The sequence below is a fragment of the Bubalus bubalis genome, chromosome 10, assembly GCF_019923935.1.
Source record: "Bubalus bubalis isolate 160015118507 breed Murrah chromosome 10, NDDB_SH_1, whole genome shotgun sequence".
In the NCBI taxonomy this organism is placed as follows: Eukaryota; Metazoa; Chordata; class Mammalia; order Artiodactyla; family Bovidae; genus Bubalus; species Bubalus bubalis.
This window is the reverse complement of record NC_059166.1, coordinates 34,954,529-34,973,738: the sequence shown is the minus strand read 5'-3', so window position 1 is coordinate 34,973,738 and position 19,210 is coordinate 34,954,529. Positions and strand designations below refer to the sequence as shown.

Below are 19,210 nucleotides of genomic sequence, written 5' to 3'. Positions count from 1 at the left end.
TCCTGCATTGGCAGGAGGGTTCTTACCACTAACGCCACCTGGGAAGCCCATAGTTTCAATACTGCTTTCATATGTTATATATTATCATCATATTCATAGTCATGTGCATTTTTAGTTCAAGACTACATTTTCAGATTTCTCTATGCTCATATATGTAACTTTACACTCACATTTGTAAGTCATAAATAACATCTCAAGGACCACTTCTTTTGCATCTCTGAGCAAAGGTACAAGAATCTCTAGGATGCCTATCTAGTGCAATGCTGGGCTAGTTTAACAGTCGGTTTTACCTGATACCGCTAAAACGTTTTCCCAGGATGGTTCTCCCAATTTATATTCTTACCAATAGTGACTGATGATAACAATTTATCTACATGTTTGCCAACAGTTGTGGTTATGGAAAAGCCTGTTTTAACTTGGACTTCCTATTAGTGAGATTCATATGCTTACTGGCCATTTGGTTTCCAGTTCTGTGAACTGCCTACAGTTGCCCTCAATTTTTCTATTAGGTTATCTTCCTTTTTCTTATTGATTTATAGGAATTGTTCACATACACTAGCTTTTAATCCTTGCAGGATACAGGCTATTTTCCATAATCCTACCTGAAAGCCCAACTACAACGGCTAGATTAGACCATTTTTCTCATATTACTAAAAGTATGGGAATAGGCGATTCATCACTGACATGTCTAGCTGAGAATGTCATCAACAAACCAGCCTTTTAACCTCCTGCTCTGCCATCCTTAACCAGTACCTTCAGCTTCTTCGCTGCAAGACAGGTGCTGAAGCTCCAGACATTATATCCACATTCCAGGCAAAAGGAGGGGAAAAAAAAAAAAAAAGGAAAGAGAAAAACTAGACTTCCATATTCAGGGAGCAAAGCTTCCTTAGAAATTTTTAGCTTAAATTTCATTGCTAACAACTGATGACTTTTGAAGGACATCAGAGAAGACAGTCATTTTTAAATGGGTACAAAATTAGTAAAGTTAGAATAAACAAGCGAGGCAACTAGTAATGTCTTTCACACATCCATTTAAAACATATTTGTAGCCTTGTCTTTCTTCTGCAGTACACTTCCCTGGTGGCTCAGATGGTAAAGAATATGTCTGCAAAGAAAGGAGACCCGGATTTGATCCTGGATCAGGAAGATCCCCTGGAGAAGGAAATGGCAACCCACTCCAGTATTCTTGCCTGGAGAATTCCACAGAGAAGCCTGGTGGGCTACATAGTTCAAGAGGTCACTTAAGAGTTGGACACAACTGAGTGACTAACACACATCACATACTTTATGGAGATTTAAACAGAGTAAACTTCTCAATCGTTTTCTTTATCACGTGTACTTTGTTTCCTACTCCCAAACAATGCTTACATCTTCTAAGAATTTTATTAGAGACTGACATTCAACCTTTAAGCCTATCTATAATGCATCTATAATGAATTTGGGGGATGAAGTAAGTAACAAAACTTCATTTTTTCCACATAAACAAATAAACATACCAATTCTTTCTTTCATCTCTCCATACTGATTGAGACCATCTCTATAAAATAACAAATTCCCTTATACTGGTTTACATGGAGTTTCCGGTTTCTATCAGGTCTAATTATTACTGGCCTAATTATCTATCCTTGCCACAGGAGTGTGGTAAGGCAAGTCTTCCCAACGTTTTAAGATTATTTTGACTATTCTTGAACACCTGCTCATTTCCACATGAATTTTCCAATCAACTGTTCCATAAAAACCTTGCCTGGATTTTGAGTGGATTTTCACTAAAATTACAGATGTATTCAGGGAAACCTGCTAGGTTTATAATAACAAGCATTCCCATCCATGGACAATGAACAACTCTCCATTCACTTGGCAACCATTCTTTCACATACTTCCGTGTTCCATAATTTACCCAATACACATCTTGTTTGATTTGTTCATAGATATTTTCCATTATTAGGAACTAGAAATAAGATCTTTACATAGCATTTTTAAATTGGCAATCTGTGACTCAACTGAGTTCTGCACACAGAATATATATAAACCATGAAAAATAATGTTGATTCTTTTCTAATACTTATATTCATTTTTTCCTTATCGTATTGTATTGTTGAATTTCAAGAACCACATAAATGACTAAAAGTAGTAATTTTTTACTTTGAACTTAAAATACTGTTATATCACACTGTTAAGTATAAAGCCCAATATTATTTTGAAACAACAGGGCTTATTCTTGGTTCTTTTTCTATTGTCTTAAATGTAATGCTTAGTTCATTTCAAGGTTTTTCTTTTTCTTTTCCCACTGAATATGACAGTAATTTAAAGCTATTAATTTCTGGTTAGAGCTTTTGTGGTCTCTCTCAAATTCTGCTCTGTACTGTTTTGCTCATTACTATGTTCTAAATAGTCTGTAATTCTAGCTTTTCTGTAATTCTAGCTTTTATATTCTCCTTGACCCAAGGTGGTTTCCTCTTCCTATCTGTTGCTTACACATATTCCAAGATGTTACCAACACTGGAGTTCCATTCACAGTTGAATGAAATGACAGCAAAGAGACCAGTGAATTGATTTTCCATACTAAATATCTCTAGTATATTTGAGAGATGACGATCAACAATTTAGGCTCATTTTGGAAATCAGTCCTGAATATCACTGGATGGACTGATACTGAAGCTGAAGCTCCAATACTTTGGCCACCTGATACGAAGAACTGACTCATTGGAAAAGACCCTGATGGCTGGGAAAGATTGAAGGCAGGAGGAGAAGGGGATGACAGAGCATGAGATGGCTGGATGGCAACACTGACTTGATGGATATGAGATTTGAGCAAGCTCTGGGAGTTGGTGATGGACAGAGAAGCCTGGCTTGCTGCAGTCCATGGGGTTGCAAAGAGTTGGACAAGACTGAGCGACTGAACTGAACTGAATATATGGCATAAACTAGCCCATCACTGATGATTATAATCAAAATTGCTCAGATTACTGACAGGATTTCCATAAGCCCCTCGCGATTCAGCTCTCGCTGTGCTGCTCACACTCTTGAAACAATTTCTGAGCTTACCTCAACCCCTGCCTTTCTCACCCACTGCACGTAGTTTAGTGAAGTTGACCTGGAAAACTACCCTTGCACTAGTGAAGCTCACCTGAGAGAACATCACTTCAGCAAGCATCCTCTCAAGATTGGAGGACTGTAATATACCAATGGTTCAAACTATCTGTTAGAAGGGAGAGAAAGCAAGAATAAATGAAAAACACTAAAAACCCTACACAGACTCAAAGAACCACATTCAATACCCTCCTAAGCAAAACCCTGGTGAATACCAAACTGATACAAAACAGACAAATCAGGAAAGTACTGATGACATGCACTCAAATATAGAGCAACTTTTTTTTCTAAAAGAAAATCAACCAACCAACTCTCACGAAACAGGGAATAACCTTTAAAAATGGTAATAATAAGAGCATCAACTAATATGTCCACGCACCATGCATTCTACTGAGAGTTTTTGCATACACCAATGGGCAAATAAGCAGGACCACTAGCCAAAGCACTCATGTCAACTATGAGCACACAACAACTTATTAATGCTTTAATAACCAAGCTCCCAGACTAGACTGAAAGGTCTCTGATGTCTTATTACAGCTTATATCCCAAATATCTACTGCTGCAATTCCTTTACTTAACAGATATTAAAGGCCTATAATGCAATAGAAATTATAATAAGCACTGGATACTCATCCCAACTAATCTCAGGACTTCTCTGAGAAAGTGATATTTCAGATGATATCCAACAATGAGAAAAAGCCAGCTTGTAGGATTTTCAGTTCCTATCCTCTACTTATATCCTCTGTTCCTGTTCAACAGTAAATCATCTCCTTCTGAATACACTTCTGTTTGGATTCAAAGCCATCTTGGAATTCTCCAGTTTCTTGGTCCACTTTCTCTATATTCCCAAAATGAGATATTATTCTAAAACCTCAATCCAAATCATTTCTTTCTCCATTTCCTCCTCCACTGTGGTCTTATTCTATTCTGCTTATCTCAACTTTGTTTTGTCTTGAAAGCCTTATGCTTTTTTGATTGCTTTCATATAAATTATCTAATTAAGAGGCAATATGATATAGTGGTTAAGAGTGTAAGCTCAGCAGTTAAACACCTACAAGTTCCAACTCCACCTTTGCTATGATTTTAGGTGCCTCTCTATGCCTGTTTCCCACCCCCACCCCCACCCATATGATAGGGATAAGTATATAATTCCTACTTGTTTTGAAGATTACATGAGATACTGTACATGGTAAGTAGCATTATACCACAGTTAGAAATATTAACATTGTTAATCATTAACCAACATTCTAAAGAACTTAAGGAGCTTTTTAAAAGTTCAAGATAAGACAGCCACTATTTCTAATGGAGATTGCCCAAATGTACATTTCTGACCTTAATCAATCACTGGAGTCACAATATCAAACCACTCACCATGCTCATCTCCACCTGGATGATCTATAGTGGCTTTGTCAAAAATCAATCATCTTCCCACAAAATCAACCCCTTCTTAGGCTTTCACTTCTAACTCCACCTTCTCCTTCACTCAGGTTTGTCATCATCAGAATATGCAATTTATTCTTTGCAAAGGTCAGTAGCCTCATCCCTTTGTCTTCATTCCCACAGCCAACCCTCTCTTCAAGCTCTCTAGGTTGTGGAAATACTGTGTAAGCAGCAACATAGCTCAGAGCAGGAATACCACTGTGAGTAGAAGCTGAACCCGAGCTGACCTCCTGGTTGACTTCCCTGGCAGCAATCTTGGCATATTTCATACTGTATGTAGTTCATGGGAGCTAAGGGAGACCTAAATATAAGACTGTCCTTTAACAGCACACACACACACACACACACAAAATTATCATAAAATGAATCAAAGCTGTGCAAAGTCAACTAAAAGGTACCAAACAGCCCCCAGGTCACTAAGACTTGAGTATGACAAGTCTTGACAAAGCAAAAGGAATTCAGAGGGAGAGAGTATGTGATCAGACTGACCCACATACTTAGTCCCTCCTAGCAAGAACAGCTTTATTGTGAGGATGGATGAGTGCAGGGACTGGATCTATTCTGTTGACGCTGTATGAGTAAGACAGCATCTAGCCCAGATACAGGAAGGTTAACAGATACAGAAAATATTAATGAATTCCCTGTAAGCCTTCTCTTATCATTACAACCAACCTTCCAGTTCTTTCTCCACACTCACCACTCACTACCTGACAGCTGCATGACCAACAAGTAGAAACTCACATTAGACAGAATGATGCAAATTATTCCTCTTGTCCATTATATTTCCTTCTATAAGTTAACAAACTGGCATTCTCATAATCCAGAACCTTCCATCTCTTAAAAAAAAAGTTCACTATTTACTCATTTGTAGGTATTAGGTTTGGGATTTTTAGTTTTCTTGCTTGGCAGGGGGAAGGAAGAAAAGCCTGGTTCTTCTTTCCCAAGCCCCATTTTCATTAACAAGATACTGACTGACAAGATCAAATTTGCTTCCCTAAGGCAGAGGATCAAACTCTAAGCTGAAGAGAACTGAACAACATAAATGCCATGCCATGAGGGAGGCCACGTGCATCAGTAAACTTGTTTCTCTTGGAGTTTCACACGAATGCAGGCCTTTCACACAAACCACCCAGCACATCTCTGCCAAGTCCTGTTGATCTTTTATAAATCTTATTTACATCTTGCCACAGTTTAGCAGCTACAATGGATCCCTACTGTCTTTCAGATCAAATTTTAACTCCTCCAGTTTCACTGAAGGCCTCTCCCGGTCCTCTGGCCATAGTCTGGCCTGTCTGCATTCAGCCCAGTCTCAGCGCAGGTCATACCCCTTTCACCTCCATTCTTCTCTGCTCCTCCCTTACAATCTGGTTTATAAACTCTTCCCAAACCTCCTCCCTCACTATCAGTTCCTTTAGATACTTTATGTAACACTTAATGCTGGTCTTAAAATTACTATCAGACTTCCCTGGCGGCCCAATGGATGGAATCTGCCTGCCAGTGCAGGGGACTCGGGTTTGATCCCTCGTCCAGGAAGACTGCACACTCCTCAGAGGAACTCGGCCTGTGCACCACAACACACAGGAGCCACCACGGTGGTAAGTCCACACACTACAACAGAGTTGCTCCTGCTCAGTGCAACTAAAGAAAAGCCCAGGAGCAGCAAAGAAGAACGACCCAATACAGCCAAAATTGCATATATAAAATTTTTTTTAATTACTGTCTTACTTTATCTAATTAGCTCATTGTTAATGCATAAGTTCAAGAATTCTTATCACTTTTATATCCCTCATTCAAAGTATGTATGGGCTAAAACACATAGGAAAAATGCATGTTTTCCTAATGAATTAAAATACTTGATAATAACCAAATTCTAAAAAGTTAAATTTCTTGTCTGTATCAGGTTTGGGTTTGAAATTTATTTTTTCTTCCCTCTGTGAGCCAGAACCATTAGGTGTAAATGAATTTTTTTAATCTGAGATACACTTAATGTGAAGGCCTACAATTCAGATTCTTATCTAAGTGTGTATCACTCACATTCAAGTATGTATTTTAATACAACAAAAGTTGACAATACGGCAAATACGCCGCCTCCTTTCCACACAGCCAGGCTATAACCATCATAGCTCCCTCTGGAACATGACACACTGCGTCTGAGCAGGCTGTTGCCTAGGAAGTCAAACAATTATTACCCATTACCTCACAAACCTGCAGAGATGCAAGTGTTTGCCAAAAAGATACAAGGCCAACGGTGAATGCAGCCAATGACTAAGCGGCTCCATGAGCCAAACGTCACAGCAGAAGAACTGGCATCACTCTGAGAAGTTTATATGGATGCTGTTATGTCAGCAAAAATGAAATTCCAATGTTTATCGCAAGATAATACTTCACGAAGGATAGCATATTGTTCATACTTTTAAAATAAATGAAGCATAATCTCTGGGGACCATTAGCCCTTATTTTGTTTCCAGGCCCTATAGTGACCAATCATTTCTCCATCAGATCAGGAAACCATGTAAAACAACTCTGACGATTTCTCATAATAATTGTTTACAAAAGCTGTGTCTATACATGCAATTTCCTGGGTAAATGTACATTTAAAATCGTCATTGCCTTCAGATAGTCCCCAAAGTGTGAAAACATCAACTTATTAAGCCTCCCAACAACAACAACCAAGAAACCATTCATTCAGCAAAAAAAGTACTCAGTTCCTAACCTAGGAATTAGAAATTTAATGATGCCCATGATCTTGAGTTCCTTAAAAATTTAAAGAACTACTTAAAAACCATGTTTCTAAGAGTCTCACATTTCAAGGCCAATTGAACTTTCTGCTGAATTTTAAATAGTTTATCCAAAACTGCCAGGATCTGAAGCATTTCCAAGGAAGGCCAAGTGAAACTTCTACATCATCATTTATGTCGTAAGTGCCTAAGCAAAATACAAGCATCCACCATGTTGTATATTTATTTGGTGGCTGCTGAGATAACTTCAAAAGATGGGACAAAAAAACCGGTTAAGGGTAAACAGAAAGCCAGCATTCCAACATGTTTTTATGAATCAGGTATCTGAGTTTAAAAACTCTTATTCACGAAGTAAATTTGTCCTTCATTACTACCATGAAAAGAGATCATATCAAATCACCAACTCATGTAACCTGTCACTCTAGAGCAACATCAGACTTATTGACATCTTTGGAAAATTAATAATCCTTTTAAAAGAGAAAAAGCAATTATGAGGCCCTTAAGAAAAGTAAAAGCCAAACAAGTCCTTCGTGAAAGGCACAACACGGCTTTCGGTTCTGTGTGCAGCACTCATTTTCCCCTCCTGAGATTACCCTTCTGAGTCCTGTGCTATTTGTCACTAATGGATTGAGTCATCCCTCAGTGTGACGCTTTTGCTCTCTAGAGAATAAAGCAATGAAGTAAAAATATCCCATTGTCTGATGCTCATGACTTACCAGACTACACAAGTTGACTCTACTGATCTATTATTTAAAAAGGGAAAATATTAACTATAAATGTATGATGGAATCCTCATGTCTGATCCAGTACCCTGAACATTAAAACATTATCTCGTCTAAAGTACATGTCCCTTCTCAAAGTCACCCTCAGACAAATGAATTTTTTACGTCTCCATAATCAGAAAAACAGAAAAGAGGATCATGCAGTCTCTAAATCATACACCAAAATATCCAAAGGGATCGAACCCGGGTCTCCCGCATTGCAGGCAGATTCTTTACCATATGAGTCACCAGGGAAGCTCAAATTATCCAAATCAGATACTAAATTACATCAGTTTCATGGAAAAGTCTTCAGGGTACATTACCTACTACAGATAAATACATACTTATATATATATTTTTCTCTTCATTATTGCTCTCCAATCATCCTTGAGTAATCAGATCACTCAAATATTATAAATAATTATTGAGAGTAAGTTTCTCGCTCTGAAATAATCTGAACTTGTTAGGTCTTTATTCCTCGTGTCCCCACTTCTCCAACCATCTGAAAAAAGTCTTGTCACATTTGTGAATGCTCGAATTACTGAGAAGACACCATAATGACTGCTCAACTTAAGACTGCAAAGCAGAAAGAGATCTCGTCAGGAGGAGCAAGCTCTCCCTGGGAGTTTTGAGGATCAGTTGCTTTTGTTGCTGCTGCTGTTTCATGCACTCAGTCAAGTCCGATCTTTGTGACCTCGTGGACTGTAGCCTGCCAGACTCCTCAGTCCATGGAATTTCTCCAGGCAAGAATACTGGAATGGATTGCCATTTCCTCCTCCAGGGGATCTTCCCCACCCAGATAGGGTCTGGGCCAAACCAGCTTCTCTTCCATCTCCTGCATGGCAGGCGGATTCTTTAATACTGTGCCACGTGAGAAGCCCTTCAAAGTGAAGTCACTCAGTCGTGTCCGACTCTTTGCAACCCCATGGACTGTAGCCTATCAGGCTCCTCCATCCATGGGATTTTCCAGGCAAGAGTACTGGAGTGGGTTGCCATTTCCTTCTCCAGGGGATCTTCCCAACCCAGGGATCGAACCTGGGTCTCCTGCATTGCAGGCAGACGCTTTACCCTCTGAGCCACCAGGGAAGCCCTGAGAAGCCCTTAGTTGCTTTTATCAAAGAGCAAACGTTTCAACCTTCCAATCTTCCAATCAGGATTCTCAAATGAGAATATTAAAAGGAAAAAGAAAATCCTAAACATTCCATATTTACATGGGAATTTTCCTCCCTAGAAGTTTTCCTTTCCAAAATTCTGATAAGGGGGTATAAAACTTTATCTCCTTAAGATTTACTTCCCTCTTTGGTGGTCTATATTTGGGAAAAGCCTCCAGTGAATGCTGAGGGCTGTTGTTTAGGACTGAAAAAGCTTTAAAGTTTAGTGTTTACTTTGCCAAAATCTGAAAATATCACCACACCTCACTCCTCACTTGAGCGTTTGTGTAAAGGCATTTTTAGTAAATTCTACTAATCAAATTCTAAAGAGTCACCTGGGTAAATAGTACATTAATCATGTTTTTCAAGGTTTAAATTTACATTCTATAATTTCATTCTATGCAAATATTTTTTTAAACATGCAGAAAGGATTAGTTATCATAGCTCTATTTTTAAACTGCCAAATTAATTCTAAAGTTAAAAGGGCATTTCCTTCCATGGAATCCTGACTATGAGTCCCATGTCAAAGAACGACTTAGATTTTATACATTTACTCTGGAAAATCTGAGATGCCTGTCAAATTACAAAGCAAGTGCATAAACATTCCAGTGACATTTAACTGCTACCAAACTGCTGAAAGTTGATCTTTAATGGGCCACAGCTGTTGGTGGCCACGCTACCTAAAAGTCTGAACCAAGCTTTGACTGTTCAGAGCCCTTTATCCAACACTGAAATCCTCAGGGGAGGATTTGCTTTGTTTTGTTTTTCCCACAGAGCACCCGGAACCCAAGGAGGAGAACATGTGGACTGCAGTCATCGACAAACACACACAACATGTGGACTGCAGCCATTGACAAACACACACACACACTATTCAGAACCACTGTTTGTGGTTCCTCAACCACCTTAACAAAAACTATTTCTCCCTTAACTAAACAGCCAGGAGTTACTTGCATAACACTCTGCTGTATCTCAAATCAACAGAAAGCGGAAAGTAAGTGGCAGGTAATTTGTTTTCTATAAGCTTTTTTTTGTACAGCAATAATATCAAAGTAAAATATACAGCCTCCCCTGCATATCTTAGATCCACAGATATCAACAGTATCACTTTAAAATGCACTGCCTTTCTAAATAGGCAATTTCTCAAGCACTTACCTCAGTGGTCAATAATTTTCTTAATCTGGATCATTTATATAATGACTCTACCAGACTCATCTTATAAAAATACACTTGCAGTCAAATACAATCACATGTATATAGCAACAGCTGCTAATAAATTAAATGACATCCTTTGCCTAGAGGCACCAAATGCTCTGATTGAAGTTTACACAGAGTGATAGAGAATATTGAAATGTAGCATAGTGTTAAACATCTACTGGACAACTCAAAAAAAAAAAGGCAAAAATGATTGAACTGTCAGTATAAGTACTTCAAAAGCAGAATTATCCAACTGTTCATTTAGACTACTAGGTAGAAAAGTAAAAAAACAAGAAAGATGAGAAAGCATGCAAAGATCAAACAAAGAAGGTACAAGGGTTAAACAAATTTTAACCAACAACAATGGACAAAATAAAATAATTCCATAGAGCTGACTAGGTAACCAAAGTGGCTCCAAAATAATCAAAAATACAGGCAGCAAATTCAATATGTTGTGCCAATAAGCAAGTTGAAAGAATAGATGCTAAATTCTAAGCATTAGAATCATCTGCTTTAATTCACTGGAAATCTTACTAGTTACAAATTAAATCCAACTTATGGCCAATGTTAAACTTTCTAATTTCTTCATTCAGTTCTTCCATTATATGAATTACCACACACAAAAAGAAAATAATTTATAAACACACTAAAAATTCAGTAGAATTATAAACATTCATAATCAAAAGAGTAAATAATCCAACCCATGAGTTATTAATTATATTAGCTCTAAAATGAACCATTGAAATTATGGATGTGTTTTCCAGAATTCTGACAATGACAGTCTAATAATACATCTTCTATCTCAACCTTTCTCCAACTCTGAAGGCAGCATTTAATAAAATATACCAATGAGAATTAGAAAAAAAAAATTCTATTTGAATATTCACACTGAAAGGTCTCTTTTCCTCTTTGCTGTTGCCACACTGCACAGTCCTGTCCGACTCTATGTGACCCCATGGACTGTAGCCCACCAGGCTCCTCTGTCCATGGGATTCCCCAGCAAGAATACTGGAGTGAGTTGCCATTTCCTACTCCACGGGATCTTCTTAACCCAGGGATCGAATCCGCATATGATTTCTTGAGGAAGAAGAGGGCATAACCACATGCACAAATGACAAGGTCATTGACCCCAAGAGAATAATGTGTACAGGGGAAGAGGAAACCAGCATCTGTTTAAACTATTCAGCAAATCTCAAAACGGCTTCAACTCTGAGAAAGATGTCCTTAAAAACACATCTGAAAAAGAAAACCACTCAAAGAAATGTTGACCAGATAAACTCATGATCAAATGGTTTAGTATATGTGATCACATTAGGAACAACAGGAGAGGTGGTGCCTTAGGACAGCACTATGAAGTCTTGCTTAAAGAGAGTTGAGCACCAGCGGTTTAGAAAGCTGTGGAACAGCACAAGGGATTTATCCTTCCTTTGTTTTCTTTTACGCATCAAAATACACTAGTGTTCATCTCCTTTCAGCTCTTGAAAGTGTGAGGGGAATAAAGAAAGTAATTTGGGATCCTTTGAAGAAACTGCTTAGCTACCTTCATTTTTTTTTCCTCTCATGCTTCAAAAACCGGCTTCCACAGATTGTAGAGTCTCAATGGGCCAAAAGTAAAAACTCATCAATGGAAGTATCCACTTTACAAAGTACATTCAGATTCATACTTCAGTCTCAAGGACCAGTGGTGAGGCAGCACAACCCCTCAACTCAGCTGGTCCTCCTGCCAGGCTAGCTTGCCCAAGGCAAGGACTCTGGTCCTGAACTTTAAAACCCAAGTTCTGTTTACTTAATATCACCTAAGATCCCAAAGCACAAAGAATTTGTATTTGTGAGAAACTGTATGAAAGAGGATGCTTTCTTATCTACTAGCCAGGGCAAAATAATAACAGTAATGAAGGAATTATGCTAAAGCTGAAACTCCAGTACTTTGGCCACCTCATGCGAACAGCTGACTCACTGGAAAAGACTCTGATGCTGGGAGGGACTGGGGGCAGGAGGAGAAGGGGACGACAGAGGATGAGATGACTGGATGGCATCACTGACTCGATGGACCTGAGTCTGAGTGAACTCCGGGAGTTGGTGATGGACAGGGAGGCCTGGCGTGCTGCGAGTCATGGGGTCACAAAGAGTCGGACACAGCTGAGCGACTGAACTAAACTGAACTGAACAACCTAACATTACCAATATTGAGATAAGTATCATCACCACAATACTTAGTCATTCAGTCATGTCCGACTCTTTGCGACCCCGTGGACTGTAGCCCGCCAGGCTCCTGTGTCCGTGGGATTCTCCAGGTAAGAATACTGGAGTGGGCTGCCATTTCAATGATGGGTTCCATATTCATATTAGATTTAAAAGTCAAGGTCTAACTACTTAACAGCTACAACAGCAAAAAATTAAAAATAGGCAAAGGTATGCAATGGAAATTTCCCCGAAGATGCTCAACTTCACTCAGTCCTTAGGGAAACGCAAGTTAAAACTACACTGAGACCCATTAGCATGGCAGTTATAATCTTTTTTAATGGAAAAAATATGCACAGAAAAGGGTGTGGAGAAATTGAACCCTTTGAGAATTGCTAGTGAGGGCATGTAAAATGGTACAGTCACTGGAAAAAACAGTGTGATGGTTCCTCAAAAGTTTTAAGAATTACCACCTGACTCAGCAATTCTTGAGGTATACACCCAAAATAATTGAAAACAAGGACTCAAACAAATATCTGCATATAAATATTCACAGCAGTATCAGGCACGATAGCCAAAGGGTAGAAACAACACAAATGTCCATCAATCAATAAATGGATAAATAAAACGTGGCATAATTTCTAGAATAAAAATGCAACCTTAAAACAGAATGGAATTCTATCACATGACACAGCATAGATGAACTCTGAAAACATGCTAAGCGAAATAAGCCAGGCACAGAAAGACAAACATTGTACAATTCCACACACATGAATACCTAGAACAGGCAAATTCAGAGACAAAGTAGAATAAGAGTTTCCTGGGGCTGGAAAAAGGGGAGGAGGAGGAGCTGCTGTTTAATGGATATGGAGACACTGCTTGGGAAGACTGAAGAGTTCCAGAAATAAATAGCAGTGATGCTGACAAGATTGTGAATACACTAAGTGCTACTGAATTATACACTAAAAAGTGGTTACAATGGTAAATTTATGTACATTTTTATGTATTTTAATGTGTATTTTACAACAATAAAAACTCAAGGGCTAAATTTATACTCAGCAGCCATTACTTGAAGACATAAGCACAGAAAGGACTCATGACCATCAAATCACCCCCTAATGAATATGGGGAACCATAAAGCCAGATTTCCAGCTTCTGCATACAAGTCAGGATTAATACTGTTGCAAATTGACACTAGAGTTATATTTTCCCAAATAAATAAGAATATTACTTATGGTTTCATATCTATCAGAAACAAACTCTGAATCTGACATCTGAAGTGAACGAACATGATGGGGGTGGGTGGTATATACTCCAACTAACTAAAAATGAGAAATGAAAAAAATGAAGCTCAGAGTTATTTTTGCAAAACCATGCCACTGGTTAATGATAAAATAAAGACCAGAACAAGTCAGGTGTCCTATCTATAGTGTTCTTTCTACACTTGGTTTAGCTTATTTTACTTCTCTTCCCTCTCAAGATATGGATAAGCATTCATTTTAAATAAGATTATTCAAATGTCCTGAAAATCATACTTCACTTTTACACCCTGTAACCCTTAAATCTACCTCCCTTAACTGGAAGCAGTTCATTCCCATACTCCTGATCACTAATGAATTAAGCTGGCACATTTTTCTATGGGGGAGGGGAGTGGTATTTCAAAAGAACAAAGACAACTAATAACCTCAAACACTAAACAATAGAAAGCCAATATGCCTGAAAGCTTAAGGGTGTCACTTTGCTAATAGGAAGAAGGCACAAAAGATTTTTCACACCTAACTGCCTGACTACAAAAGGGCAGTCATTCATGTAACCCACATCCATAATCAAAACGTACCTGCACAGTTTAAGGATCCCACAAGTTCGGAAGCTCTCAGTTGAGAAGACAAAGTTCAAGAAATTCTTTGAAAGAAGAGCCAGAGACCTCTCTTGTTTTTTTTGTTTTTTTTTTAATAAACAATCATATTTGGAAAGATATTTGCTCATATCCTGGTTGAGAGAGAAATTCAAGACTATTCAAGAAGGCAACACCCAATACAGAGAACAAAGCCAGAGAAAACAATATGCCACTGAGATGCTTTTGCAAAATCTCACAGGTAGATAAAGGTATAATATCTCATTACAGCCACTAAACATGGAAAGTTATAGAGCTTTCTTGTCCTCATCATTCCATAGAAACTTCAGTCAACCCCACACCTACATCCCCTTCTTAGATCTGGGGCCTGAACTTGAGAAAAGCTTCACAGGTCGCCTGATCCTCCCCACAGCACATCAACACTTTGACCTTCTTCTGAAGGTCATAGCCACCAAGTTATGATGCTCCCAACTGAAATCAATAAGTATTTACTGAATTCTTCTATGATAGATGTTTTAGGAAATACAGGAAAAACAAAGACATTAATGACCTGTTCCTTGTTATCAAGAAATTTATGATCCAGTGAAAAATAAAAGATGTTTACCACCCTTAAGAAAAAACAACAGATGTTTACCAGTAAAAAAGACTACACACACCACAGATGGGCTTGGCTTTGGGACAAATAAGCCTTGACCTTTTCATGAGATGGTTGGATGGCATCACCGACTTGATGGACATGAGTTTGAGCAAGCTCCAGGAGTTGGTGATGGACAGGGAAGCCTGGAGCGCTGCGGTCCACGGGGTTGCAAAGAGTTGAACAAGACTGAGCGACTGAATACCTCTGTCTCTTCTTTCTATAATGTGGATAACAATACCTACCCTGTCGTGTGGTTGTAAAGTAAAAATGAAATAAGCACTGAGTTAACTAGTTGACTAGTGTTCACAGTTCATCTAGTAAGCACTAGTAGGTAAGCACTCAAAGGTCAGTAATGTCATTGTTAATTATTATGAACACAGAAGCACAAATGCTGCAATGAGACAATAAATAGCACTGAAGACTGGAGGCCAGAACAGACCCTCTAACTGAGGTGATCAGAGAAAGTCTGAGAGAAATGCTAGAATGAGCTGCACCTTATAAAAAGGTCTTGAAAAAAGTGAACAAAGAAACCTGAAATATAACCTGGGTCTGAGGCTGATTTGTTGTGTGGCCTGGGTGGTGGCAGTAATTGAACATTTCAAAGTCTCAGTTTCTTTATCTACAAATTAAAGATCTGAATAAAATGACTGCTAAAATATTCAGAAACAAAGATTATATGATTTGGTGTAGGAACCAATGGGCAAAATGAAAGAAGTAAATAAGTCTAGGTACCGTTTATGGAATTTTCTTTTAAAAAGTCAGATATGTGACTGTACAAAAGACAGGGAAGAATCCTCTGGCTAGAGCATACGATCCAAAGAAGGAGGGTGGTGGGGTTGAAAAACTGCTAATTTCAACTTCGCTTATAGCAAAGGGGAACTTACTAGAGGTGCCTGAGCAGGAGAGCAGCATAAGAACAACAAATAGTAAAAGAACATGGGAAAATAAAGGACAGAATAAACTGGGAACTGGAGATTAAGGGTACAAAAACCAATTAGGAGACTGAAAGTCAAAGTGTTAGTAGCTCAGTCATGTCCGACTCTGCGACCCCATGGACTGTAGTCCCTCAGGCTTCTCTGTCCATGGGTTTCTCCAGGCAAGAATACTGGAGTGGGTAGCCATTCCCTTCTCCAGGGGATCTTCTCAACCCAGGGATTGAAGCTGGGTTTCCCACATTGCAGGTGGATTCTTTACCAGCTGAGCCACCAGGGAAGTCCTTAATTAGGAGACTAAATAGATGGAATTCAATGATTCTGGGGTGGAGAGATGGAAAACGGCAGCCAATGAAAGGATTTACAAATCCCTGAGTTCTTGCCTCATCTTTAATTAGAAGTATTGGGCTAATTAACTAAAGTAAAACAAAACTTTTATTTCTTTCAACTCTACGATTCTAGGATTCAAAGATTCTAATACAATTGATCTCTGTTGGAGCCCAGGGTTTTTTTCCTACAGGTCCCTAGGTGACATTAATGTACAGCCAAGGTTGAGAACCACTGTCTAGAAGAAGGGAAAACAGACACAGAACAGGTTAGCAGTTAATTCATAGAAGGGTATCTCTGAGACAGCCAAAAGTGATGGGGATAGGATTCTAGGGTGCAACTTGGAGCTTCCTTATCCACAGAATAAAAGGAGGCTATCCTTTCCACTGAGGGGCAGGAAAGAGGAAAGGATGGGTAAGTCAGTGCTGGATAGAAAAGCAGTTGTTACCAGCTGACCATCTTCATCTTCTCCATATAAGAATCTGTTTCAAATTCTCTATAAGTCAATTCACATTACTATTGGCACTTCCGAGTTTTCTCTACCTTAGAAAGATTATCAAACTCAGTCAAAATATTCACTTCTTGCAAAACAAGAAAAATATTTAATAGTATAAACTCTATTAAAACTTTAATTTCAAAGAAAAAAACTTTAATTTCACTTACTGGTCTTCATTCAATCCACAAACATCTATATAATGCTTTCCTCTATGTCGGTCACTTGAAATACACAAGTAATATAGGGTTGTTGCCCAGGAAAAATTTATATAAGAAAAACTGACCTTTTTAGGATTTTGAAATCCAACCTGGTAATTGCCAACAGATTTCTTGGGAGAGAGAGGAAAGAGATATTATTAACTGTACTTGTGGAAATTAGAAAAGACTTCACAGAAAATCTGACATATGAGCTGTACCTTGGAAGAAATGACTCACTTTCACAGGGACCAGGGTTTAAAAGAACTGTCTCTTAAGAATATAAATGCTTGTCATTTTTTAAAAACTTAAAAAATATCAGGTTCAGCTATTAAGTATCATGACTTCCTTTTTTCAAAAATGTTATTCATCTTTATACTTTAAAATGCCAAAACATTTAAAGATAATATTCATGGAAAAGAATCTTCAATAATTTCCAGTAGACATTTCAGAGAAGAGAAATGACTTTATCATTATATTCTTTAAAAATACTTGTGTAAAAACAAAACATATACAAATATACACAAAAACAAAACATCAATAAAAATGTATGCCTGTTGTTGCTGTTTAGTCACTGAGTCCTGTCAGACTCTTTCGTGACCCCATGGACTGCGGCCTCCCAGGATCCTCTGTCCATGGGATCTCCTAAGCAAGAATACTGGAGTGGGTTGCCATTTCTTTCCCCAAGGGATCTTTCCCACCCAGGGATAGAACCCACATCTCCTGCATTAGCTGGCAGATTCCTTACCACTGAGCCATCAGGGATAGCTACAGGAATAGGAGGTGTGTGGAGGGCAGATTTAAACACACACACACACACACTTTTTATTTTGGAGTACGGCCGATTAACAATGTTGTGACAGTTTCAGGTGAACAGCAAAGGGACTCAGCCATACATATGTTCATTTTGACATTTTCTTTTTATTTTTAATTTACCAGACTTCAATTTGTTTTTTACTTCAGCAATTTGATTATACATACTCCGTATAAGATATCTCAAATCCAGTTACAGTGGTGGAGAAAATAACTACATCTAAATCCATACACTGGGTATTTCTCATGCAAGCCTCTATGGGTCTTATACAGACAATCCAGTACAGATTACAACTGTACTAATTCACAATTCATTAATATTATGAATGAGAAGAAATGTATCAAATTCTTCCAGTTGCTCTCACCATCTGGAAAATTCACAGAATGAACTCAATTTACTAGATATAACAATATTCATAGTTTCTGCAATTAAAGCAACTTAACACATTTTTAAAGGGTTGGCTATCTTTGAAAAAGTTAATGATCTTCTCATACATATAAAAAATATCTTAGAGGGTTATTGTACAAACCAACCACACCTAACACTGAAAAGAAATATTTCTAAGTAAAATACAGTACAGTCTTTTATTTACATAAAAACTAAACTCACTGATGAATAAATACAGAATTCCATAATACTTCTTTCTAGGAGAAGAAACTGTTTTTCAAGGCAAACATTTTGTTTTTATTAGTATGGTATGCAGCTGTATTATTTGTACTTCTGCCCAACATTCAGTATGTGTTCAAAGTATTCAAAAAAAACTGGCAATTCATATCCAATTCCTAACCAAAAGTCGTCATAGTGACTACTAGGGGCATAAGGATAAAACTGAGCCACACTTATTCTGAAAAAGAAAAATGAATGGAAAAGAATGACTGCTTATAGGATGACCATTATCCACATTACACTGGGAAAAGGCAATTTTCAAAACCAAAAAGTTTTTTTTTAAATGTCAGATGGTATCTTCCAGAGGTTTGAAAACATGATACAAGTATTATGATGTTGGTCCTCACAAATTCAGTTATACATTTAAACTCTTGATAAAACCTCTTCTGTTTACTCAAATGAGAGGAAATAAAGCCGTCTGCAGGAAACAAGACAGCAGCTAATTGATCAAGCATTATAAGGTTGACCTTCTCTATGTGGAATGTTTAGCCATATTTTATTGGAATAAAAGGCAAAGGTTAGTATGCAAACCCCTTCATGCTTCCTCTGAGGATGGACTTTATAACTGTGAAACATGCGTGTGAAACCCTCACATTTCCAATTTACAGTCCTTTAATCCATGGCCCAGGAAGCTGACTATCAGAATAGGAAGAAAGTAATAAAGATGTTATTTAAGGAAAAACCTAATAACATTCAAACTCTTGAAATATTTTGTCCCAATAATAACAAAA

The 19,210-nt window shown here is 38.0% G+C and overlaps 1 protein-coding gene and 1 non-coding gene across 21 annotated transcripts in view; both read right to left on the bottom strand.

Moving 5' to 3' along the window:
* The window catches only part of EPB41L2 (erythrocyte membrane protein band 4.1 like 2), a 215,064-nt gene that overhangs the window by 173,481 nt on the left and 22,373 nt on the right, over positions 1 to 19,210 (bottom strand). The gene's annotated exons all lie outside the window — the stretch shown is intronic.
* On the bottom strand, positions 9,044 to 9,115 carry TRNAC-GCA. Its single transcript has one exon. It is a non-coding gene; the product is annotated as a tRNA-Cys (tRNA).